Here is an 11338-nt window from a genome sequence, read left to right as displayed (position 1 = left end):
GGATGCTTTGGGTGATAACATCACGGATCAGAAGCCACCAGAAAGTCGTTGATAACTTTCCCCCTTGATCTCTCCCAAAACTGCCTCTTTACGGCCTTCACACCACCATGGGTCTTGGATTGGGAATCCGACCAACTCTCTGTCTTTTCTCTATGTTTCTTTGAGTTTCAGGGCGTAGGAGGAAGCTCTGTCGTGCCTGCAAAGGCACGGACTTGCCTGCCTTTTATAGAAGAAGGGGCAGTTACCTTTCCAAAGGTTGCACCCTTTCGGTATCATTTCTGGCCATTGATTTAATCAATGGTCCAGATCACACCCTTTCGCCTCTGGCAGTTACCAGACGTCCTGGAACTGCCAAACCACTCCTGGACATGTCCAAAACAAGCCCACACGGATTTCCCTAGCTCCTGGCTCAATCCCAAGAGCCAACCATCCCATCGGCACACACGGGTCGCCCACGTGGCCCGGCCACTGTCCAGACCCCGGCCCAACTGCCCATGACTTGAACACTCAGTCCAGCTGAGTTGAGCTGATCCCGAGCTGTCCCAGCTGAGTGAGCTATACCATCCAGCTCAGGGAGCTGACCTACACCTCAGTGAGCTACATCGAGCTGCACTACACTTCACCTAGCTGGTCGAGCTTGCTTACTGCATCGCCCAGCTGTTATACACTGTGTCCCACTTGCTTCCTTTATCTTCTTCAATCCTTCTAAGTCCCTTGGTCTATTTACAGACCTATACTTAGTTCTCCCATGATCCATTCTGATCACTCACTTCATCGAGCTTCCCCGGATCTCGTCCAGCTACCAGCTCCTTTGAGCTTGCCTCTGCCTTATTTTGGTTAAGTTCCAGCTACCTGATTCCCTTAACCACGTTTTGGGCCATGACACGCTTGTCTTTAGGTCATGTGACCTGACTGGTGCGTCTCCTCGCACTAAGGTCTGTCCGGACGATCCTATCCAGGATCGGGGATGCTACAAGTCTCCCCCACTTAGAATGGATTCGTCCTCGAATCCGGTGGTGCTGATGCCCTGCCTCAAGACTAAGGTTCCAATCAAACTCTTTGCATCCGGAACATGGAGCATGCTCGTTTGATTTTTCCAAACCAATTCATTGCATCTCCCTCCTTCTTCCTTCTCACTGATCATGTCTTGATCATCATATATACATGTTTCCCTTACTTGATAGAGATTTAACCCAAAATCTTATCAAGTGGTCCATCAAGCACCCATACAAGGACATGACTGGTGTCACTGACCCAACTCTCCAAGTTGCGGTCCTTGTAGACACCAAGTCCATATCTCTCTTTAGAATGTCGTCTACTCTAGACTTCATTCTTTTTCAGATCTTAGTCCACGACTAGATCAAATTCAGTCCCTAGGAACATACTGTGTACTCAAGTCTTAGTAGATTCAACCAATCTCTAAGCCACTCGATGCACCAGCCAAGTCCTAGCGAACATGTTCCAATCTTTAGGCTGATCACTCTACCATGAGTTCTAACAGATTGTTTTGTTCCCTTAAGTCCTTCGCGGACAATAAGGTTTATGATTCCAGCCACCAATTACTGGATCATTCCTTAACCAGCCACAGCCTCTCTCAGCTTGGCCATATTGCGACCTTAGTCCATACTAGACTAGACCGCCTCATCTTGACTCCGTCCATTACTGGACTTCGTCATAATCCGATCCTGGTCCTTACATGGACTCGATCACATTCTGGTCCTGGTCCACTCAGGGACTCAACCATTTTCAACCCGACCATAGGCCTATCTCCGAATAGGTCATCATGTGATCCTTGTCCCTTACTGGACTTGATCATTCTTATTCCAACCTTAGGTCAATCTCTGACTTGGTTGTGCTGCGATCCTCATCCCTCATTGGACTTGATCGACTTCAGCTCGGCCATCTCGGCAGGAGCAATACAATAGGGAATTTTGGACATTGGGGCCGTCCCTGGTTCCAGTTCTATTATGAATGGGTCCGACCTATCAGGGGGAATGCCCTGTAGTGACCTAAACACATCATGGAACTCTCGGACCAGCGGTATTCCCTCCGGGTCACCACCCCCTACGACCTCCTTAGTGGCGATTGTGGCCAGATAGCTTCACAACCCTTCATCAGCATCCTCTCAACATGGATTGCTGACACCACCAAGCATCCAGAGATCGGACGTATACCTTGGAACCTGATCGGATATCCACACCCACTCTCAAACTGCATGCGCTCCCGGTGACAGTCAAGAGTGGCCCGATTCTTTCCAAGCCAGTCCACGCCTATCACATCGTGATTCTCAAGGCGGACAACAATCAGATCCGCAGGCATTACCCTGTCTGTGATCAACAATCAGATCCGCAGACATTACCCTGTATGTGATCAATACCGGGATGTCTCTAACCAGCCCTAGTGAATCCATCACCTGCCAACTGGCCACATTCACTATGACAAGACAATCCCATGTTCACATCTGGAACAAACCCTTTCCGACCATTCCTGGACTCACAACACTATGTGTAGTTCCAGTATCGAAAAGTACGTGTGTTTCCACACAACCGATCATTAAGTACTTAGATGAGTAGGATCTCGGTTTGATCACACATTTGGAAAATGTCCCATACCATTCTCCAAAGCATCACACTTCTGTGAACGTCCCATACCATTCACAAAAGTGTTTATAGTATACCTCAATCCTCATCATACTAAGATACTTAACATCGTGTTTCCCATTTCCTCCTGAATTGATCCATTCCATTCAATCAATCTTAAGAAATCCTACCTTGACTTACACTTAGTCCAAGATGATCCATCTGATCACAAGCCCACTCATGTACTAGCCAAGTAGCATCTCCCTTAGACCAACATGAACACCGCATATGCTCACTTGTTTAGAACGGTCACCAGGGAATAACACTGACCTCCAAGAGAGTGCTGCACATTTCTTTCAACCTAAGCCACTCTCTGGTCCATGTTACTCCCCTTATCCAGGTCGTCCATACAAAGATCTTGCATTGCGTCCATTGTCCAATCCGTCTATTACTCCCAAATAACTAGAAAACTAACCTTTCTGTTTCAGGGTCTTGCCCTCGGAGAGTGCATCTTGGCTAATCCGGCTCATCTTGGAACTTCCCCGTTCACAAGCATGAAACCCAAACTTACCTCAACTCTCACTTGGCTCACCACAACTAAGGTTCCAAGTCATCTCAGTTTTCAGAAATAATTTCGGTCTGGAACTCAACATCTTTGAGCACTGTCCTTAACAGGAACAAGCATGCTCTGATACCAACTTGTAAGACCCGATCCCGGCCGACTAGGCCGCGGTCGATGCCTCACGTCGCTCGGTCCATACACTGACCGAACCTCTAAAAATTTTGCCCTTTATTTAAAAAACATCGCCCATAGGCGAGGGCTAACTCAGATCTTAGCTCAAGACTACCTTAGTCATTCCCTAGCTTAGATCATTTCAACTTATGCACAGCGGAATAACATCTATCATCCATTGGACTAAATCCAATCTAATACTTGTCCGGTCGAATCACCTCAGCTAATGGTTAGTATACTCAACTACCAGCTAGCTCCAAGGTTGATTCTGAACACGAACCAAGTCATACAAATCTGAGGTTCCGTTTCCCTAACAATTCTATCTAGATCTATGCAAAATTGCTAGATCGTACCTTTGCCACATCCACGGAGTTTGTTAGCTCATCGGCCCAGCTACTCTAGCTGAATGAACTCATAGACCAGCTGATCGGGCTGTCACACTCGAACTTAGTTAGGACCGAGGTATGGCCAGCTGCCATATACTGCGTCCAGCTCCTTTACACACACAAAACAACTCCCTTAGGTACTTAGTCATTCAGCCAACCATCCGCACAGACATAAGTAACCCTTGAGAAGTCTTCAAACAGCTAAGGACATGCATCTGGCCCTTACCGGCTCATGCACTGTCCCACATCCTTTTGCCTTATCAACTTATGATACCAAGTCCAGCTCATGGACTAACAACGCCCATCAGATCCTGAGTCAATCAACCAACCACCCCACATGACCCAGAACTGATGAGTCTTCACACGTACCTAACCGGCCATGGAACCATATCCCAACGAAGCCGATCAGTCCTCCTCTTACCACCGGTGCATCCTTTTATCAATCAGATCAGACACCTTGATCCATCATCTATGGATCAGGTCGTCCATCCTTACCCATGATCAGATCACACACGGACTTCCTTGAATAATAACACCCAAGCTCAGTACTTATGGTCCACGCCATCAAGTACTAGCTATACTCTTATTCATGGCTTACTGCTGGTTCCAAACATATTGGACCTTGCAATCCACATGGTTCCTCTAATACCAGGACCCCCATGTGCCTCTTCCATGAGTCGGATTAATGGTTCACACATGACCAAACCCAACACAACTCCATCAGATAAGCATCAATATGCTCTCAGGTACAAAAATGACCTCATCCAAGTATGCTCCAAAAACTAATTAAAATTCATGATTATTCATGATAATTCCCAACTAAGAGAATGCCATAATCAGAATTTTCAGAACCGGCCTCGATCCTATAGATCTCGGCCAAAATCAGCCAAACCGGCCAAAACTGGACATCATCAAATCAATTCCTAAAAATTGATTAAAATACATGAAAACTCATGATAATTCATAACTAAGATATTCCCATAATCAGATTCCAAAGAATCGACCCAGACCATATAGATCCTGATCATGAACAGCCCGGCCAAGGCCATGGGCACCATTCCTGAACCGGCCAAGGCCTTGGTTCAGTGACATCAGGCCTGATCCAACAGACTACACCATAAACATTCCTAATATATATAGTCCTCAAGGACGTGCCATACTTGGCCATGATCAATTCCACAGTCAACAGAATTGTAATTCAAAGGTAATCATAAAACCGGTTACCTTATACATGATCTGATTAGATCATGTGCCTTTCCTTATTATGTTCGGCCATGCTCCTCCAGTGCACGACTCTATCAATCCTTATCACATACCTCCTGTATTGATAAGATCCATTCATGGGTCGCACCCCTGATCCCTTCCATTGAACTTCCATGAAACCAGTTTCTACACTGCATCCACCTTCAAGGCTATTCATGCCATTGTGAGGGAAGTCCGGCCTTCTCCCTTCTCTCCTGGGTATTTGCGTGTGTTCCCAAGATACAGTGGAAGCCTACGACGTGTTCATCAGTGGTGAAAACCTACCACTGGGTCGTTCATAACTCCCCTTGCACTTCCATGAAACTGCCTTTCTACACACATCTGCCCTTAAGGCTGTCTTGGCCTTTGGGAATGAATTCCGTTCATCTAACTTCTCTACTTACCATTTGCGTGTGTTCTCAGGCCCTGGAGGATGCTTTGGGTGATAACATCACGGATCAGAAGCCACCAGAAAGTCGTTGATAACTTTCCCCCTTGATCTCTCCCAAAACTGCCTCTTTACGGCCTTCACACCACCATGGGTCTTGGATTGGGAATCCGACCAACTCTCTGTCTTTTCTCTGTGCTTCTTTGAGTTTCAGGGTGTATGAGGAAGCCCTGGCGTGCCTGCAAAGGCACGGACTTGCCTGCCTTTTATAGAAGAAGGGGCAGTTACCTTTCCAAAGGTTGCACCCTTTCGGTATTATTTCTGGCCATTGATTTAATCAATGGTCCAGATCACACCCTTTCGCCTCTGGCAGTTACCAGACGTCCTGGAACTGCCAAACCACTCCTGGACATGTCCAAAACAAGCCCACACGGATTTCCCAAGCTCCTGGCTCAATCCCAAGAGCCAACCAGCCCATCGGCACACACGGGTCGCCCACGTGGCCCGGCCACTGTCCAGACCCCGGCCCAACTGCCCATGACTTGAACACTCAGTCCAGCTGAGTTGAGCTGATCCCGAGCTGTCCCAGCTGAGTGAGCTAGACCATCCAGCTCAGGGAGCTGACCTACACTTCAGTGAGCGACATCGAGCTGCACTACACTTCACCTAGCTGGTCGAGCTTGCTTACTGCATCGCCCAGCTGTTATACACTGTGTCCCACTTGCTTCCTTTATCTTCTTCAATCCTTCTAAGTCCCTTGGTCTATTTCCAGACCTAGACTTAGTTCTCACATGATCCATTCTGATTACTCACTTCATCGAGCTTCCCCGGATCTCGTCCAGCAACCAGCTCCTTTGATCTTGCCTCTGCCTTATTTTGGTTAAGTTCGAGCTACCTGATTCCCTTAACCACGTTTTGGACCATGACAAGCTTGTCTTTAGGTCATGTGACCTGACTGGTGCGTCTCCTCGCACTAAGGTCTGTCCGGACGATCCTATCCAGGATCGGGGATGCTACACAAACGAACACACACGGACAGCCACAGACGTCCTGTGTGTGCTGGAGGACACCCACGTACGTCCTGTGTGTACTGAACAGACAGCCCACGTGGGCCAAAATCACCCAAACAGTCCACGGGAAGGGCCAGCTTGCTGAGTCCAAGGACAAGCGTGCTGATATGTGTACTGATGGACAGCCACGGATGTCTTGTGTGTGCTGACAGACACACACGGACGTCCTGTGTGTGCTGACGGACACACACGGACGTCCTGTGTGTGCTGACGGACAGCCATAAACAGCCACAGACGTCCTGTGTGTGCTGGCGGACACCCACTGACACACACGACAGCCATGGACGTCCTGTGTGTGCTGACGGACACACACGGACGTCATGTGTGTGCTGACGGACACCCACGGACATTCTGTGTGTACTGAAAAGACAGCCCTCGTGGGCCAAAATCACCCGATCAGTCCACGAGAAGGGCCAGCGTGCTGAGTCCAAGGACCAACGTGCTGATATGTGTACTGATGGACAGCCACGGACGTCCTATGTGTGCTGACGGACACACACAGAAACACACAGATACACATGGACAGCCACAAATGTCCTGTGTGTGCTGACGGACAGCCACGGACGTCCTGTGTGTACTGAACAGACAGCCCACGTGGGCAAAATCACCCGAACAGTCCACGGGAAGGGTCAGCGTGCTGAGACCAAGGACCAACATGCTGATATGTGTACTGATGGACAGCCACAGACGTCCTGTGTGTGCTGACTGACGGACACACACAGACACACACAGACAGCCACGGACGTCCTATGTGTGCTGACGGACACACACGGACGTCATGTGTGTGCTGACGGACACCCACGGATGTCCTGTGTGTACTGAACAGACAGCCCACGTGGGCCAAAATCACCCGAACAGTCCACGGGAAGGGCCAGCGTGCTGAGTCCAAGGACCAACGTGCTGATATGTGTACTGATGAACAGCGATGGATGTCATGTGTGTGCTGACGGAAACAGACGGACACACACGGACAGCCACGGACGTCCTGTGTGTGCTGGCGGACATCCACGGACGTCCTATGTGTACTAAACAGACAGCCCACGTGGGCCAAAATCACCCAAACAGTCCACGGGAAGGGCCAGCTTTCTGAGTCCAAGGACCAGCGTGCTGATATGTGTACTGATGGACAGCCACGGACGTCCTGTATGTGCTGACGGACACACACGGACACCCACAGACAGCCACGGACGTCCTGTGTGTGCCGACGGACAGCCACGGACGTCCTGTGTGTGCTGGCGGACACCCACGGACGTCCTGTGTGTACTGAACATACAGCCCATATTGGCCAAAATCATCCAAACAGTCCACGGGAAGGGCCAGCGTGCTGAGTCCAAGTACCAACGTGCTGATATGTGTACTGATGGACACCAACGGACGTCATGTGTGTGCCGACAGACACACACAGACAGCCATGGACGTCATGTGTGTGCTGACGGACAGCCACAGACAGCCACGGACGTCCTGTGTGGGCTGGCGGACACCCATGGACGTCCTGTGTGTACTGAATAGACAGCCCACGTGGGCCAAAATCACCCGAACAGTCCACGGGAAGGGTCAGCGTGCTGAGTCCAAGGACCAACGTGTTGATATGTGTACTGATGGACAGCCACGGACATCCTGTGTGTGCTGACGGACACACACGGACAGCCACAGACGTCTTGTGTGTGCTGACGGACAGCCACAGACAGCCACGGACGTCCTGTGTGTGTTGGCGGACACCCACAGATGTCCTGTGTATACTGAACAGACAGCCAATGTGGGCCAAAATCACCCAAACAGTCCATGGGAAGGGCCAGCGTGTTGAGTCCAAGGACCAACGTGCTGATATGTGTACTGATGGACAGCCACGGACGTCCTGTGTGTGCTGACGAACACAGACGGACACACAAGGACAGCCTGCATGTGCTGACGGAAAGCCACGGACAGCCACGGACGTCCTGTGTGTGCTGGAGGACACCTGATACCACTCAAATTACCCTAAGGAGTGTTACTCTCATCAAAAGAGGTTCGGATGTAGTACTTAGGGATCGAATCCACAAGGAGCTAGTGAATAATTAACTCTAGTGTTTATTAATTCTAAAGGTTGTAAATGTTTAAATGAAATAGCAATAGTAACAAGCGAGTAAATAATAAATGTAACTTGGTTGGAAATGATATTAGATGCAGGGCCACTATTCAGGTGTTGGAGATTATAATACCTAGAGATGCCTAACTGTTGCATGCATGATATATTAGAGCTCAATCGCTTAACTCAGTGATCAGCTGTCGCGTGTACCACTGGTTAACAGACTAGATCTCGTGTCTCAACGGTTAGTATGCAGAAACCGAGAGAGTGTTGATCGATGGTATATTAAGACGTTGACCGATACACCTTTGCCAACGTCGATCGATTTTCAGTTGAGGACATCGATCGACGGGTTCTAGCCAGGCCTATGCGCGAGTATGAAATGCCCTACTAAGATGCTAAATTGGCGGTTAGCCCTCTCTAGCAATCCTAATATGATAGATAGATGTCAGGATGGGATAACAAGGGTGCTTGAGTATGCAATCCTATGATCAAGTTCTAGTTAGCAAGGCTAAAACAAGCAATGAATATAAATCTATCATGAATATCACAACAAAGCAGATCAATAGTTTGGGGCTAATCCCACAAACCTCTCTGAACCCTGGATCTAACAGTTGAACTACTCAGACATAGCAAAGCAATTCATAACAATAGAGGAATAGAAACTCATAGTATAGATGAAAAGAAATAGAAACAAGGAGTTCCAATCACAAGTGATCTTCTCTCCCAAATGAAACTTGTAACAAAACTAGGTCTAGAAAAAGCTCTGTTCTTTTTGCCGTCAAAACACTTAGGCAGTATATATTCTACTAGGTTAAAAACTCGTCAGGACATTTTGGTAATTTGCCTTGGCCTTGGTTTTTAAGTCTGCTAAATCCAAAATGTCGCGTCTGGTGTCTCGACATCGATCGATGGTACTTGTGTACATCGATCGATATTAATCTTCATCTGTCGAGGCATTTTTCCTAATATCGATCGTCAGCACTGATGCGCATCGATCGATTGTTCTTCCTCTCATCGACCTCTAAGTGGTCAGCTCGGGTGAAATGTCCTTTAAGCTCCAAAATGCTCCAAAGTCATAGCTTTACTCCGAAATGCACCTGAACCTGAAAACATACCTAGAAGAGTAAAAAACATAGATATATATATAGTAAAATACTTATATACCATGGATAAAAATGGGTCAAATCCAAGGTATATCAACTCCCTTAAACTTACCCTTTTGCTTGTCCTCAAGCAAAACATACAGGCAGTCTCTCTGAAAGAGGTTTGAAAATATTTGGGGACTTAAGATTTTAAAACATAGAAATCTTCCTCGAACAATTTTGCAACCACATTTAAAAAGTCCTAATCACAAAAGCACACTATGCAATATCCTAGCTTATCAACCATTTCTAACATAACACTACTCATCAATTCACGTCTGACATCCCCTCTACTGATTTCATTTCTTAGCATAAATATAAAGTGAATGCTTCTCTCTAAATTTCTCTCTTGAGTCAAAGTCTGCTTCCATTGCAGGATCAGTGACCAAGATTGGACAGGCTTCCATGAATCAAAACTTAATGGTGGTTGCCACCAAGTTCTGTTCACTTCTTTTTGACCTATATCCAAAAGTTCTTTGCGAAAGCGAGCCTTGAAGATTGCAGCCTCCAAGTCCCGTTTCGAACTCTTTTATTTGAGTCTTTATGAATCAAGTCTTAATGGTTTTAGCCACCAAGTCCTGTTCAGACTCATCCTAATTAAACAATAGATCTTATTTATTTTTTTTTTATTATATATATATATTTTTTTTTTATACTCACTAACTAATCTAGGGTCGATATTTAGAGAGAGAAAATGTGATAAATAATCTAAACCAGGCGTTACCTTCCAGACCTGTCTGAAGAATCCGATCCCATGTATACGAAGCCCCAAGACAAGCGGTTATGTCAGGTTTAGTGTTGGAAATCAGCTTTGGTTACTTCATACGGTTCAAGGCAAGGGTGTAGTTGATAGGTTGATCCGCTTTAGCATCTTTAGTGCTATCTGCAATCAGTAAATCTAAAATGGTGCTAAAGATTGGTTAGATATTCATGTTTAAATCAATATAAGATCATAGTCCCTATTTTCAATAGCTAAGCATAATTTATTAAATTCCTTTTTACATAAGAATAAAATAAATTATATCAGTAAATCTCCCCCAGACTTAAATTACACTGTCCCAGTGTAACTCAGCCGGAGTTATGATGAATAGTTTATGATGTACGAAATGTAACAAGTAAGGAAGATACATCTGACCGGATTAGATATCGATCGATGTGAAAGTGTTACATCGATCGTCGTGTGGTTGTCTATGTCGAGCGATGTCGACGTCTCGTCGTCGGTCGATATTCAGGTCCTCCTACTTGGGTCTCCTAAATCTGAAAGAAATAAAACAAAGGAATTAAATGCTAGCTAATAAAACCAAATAAAATACCTAATAGTGGGTTGCCTCCCACTCAGCGCTTGGTTATAGTCATTTAGCTTGACTGTGGTAGTGATTGGCTATTGGGTGGAGAAACAGCTGCTTGTTGGAAAGCAAGCATCCACGTCATCTCTGCACATTCTGGACCAAGATGCAATGAAACTTCTTGTGGCCTCATCATTTCTTGTCCATTTGTCATCCATCTTCTCAAGTACATTGGAGATGTTCTGTAGCCTTTCTTGAACGTTGTCAATGCTGACCTGGTGCCAGCCTATGTTGTCATAGGCGTATGCTGAAAGATCTGTCAGTTCCTTTTGCATTGACGCTATCGTCTTGTGTATCAGCTGCTCGCCGATTGGTGTAGACTCGGCGTCGATCGATGCGATTATGTGTTCGTTGGTCGATCTCGGCGAGTTGCCATCGATCGAT

The sequence above is a fragment of the Brassica napus genome, unplaced genomic scaffold (genome assembly GCF_020379485.1).
Source record: "Brassica napus cultivar Da-Ae unplaced genomic scaffold, Da-Ae ScsIHWf_745;HRSCAF=1080, whole genome shotgun sequence".
NCBI classification, from domain to species: Eukaryota; Viridiplantae; Streptophyta; class Magnoliopsida; order Brassicales; family Brassicaceae; genus Brassica; species Brassica napus.
The sequence above is the reverse complement of the archived record's forward strand: the minus strand, read 5'-3'. Positions refer to the sequence as shown.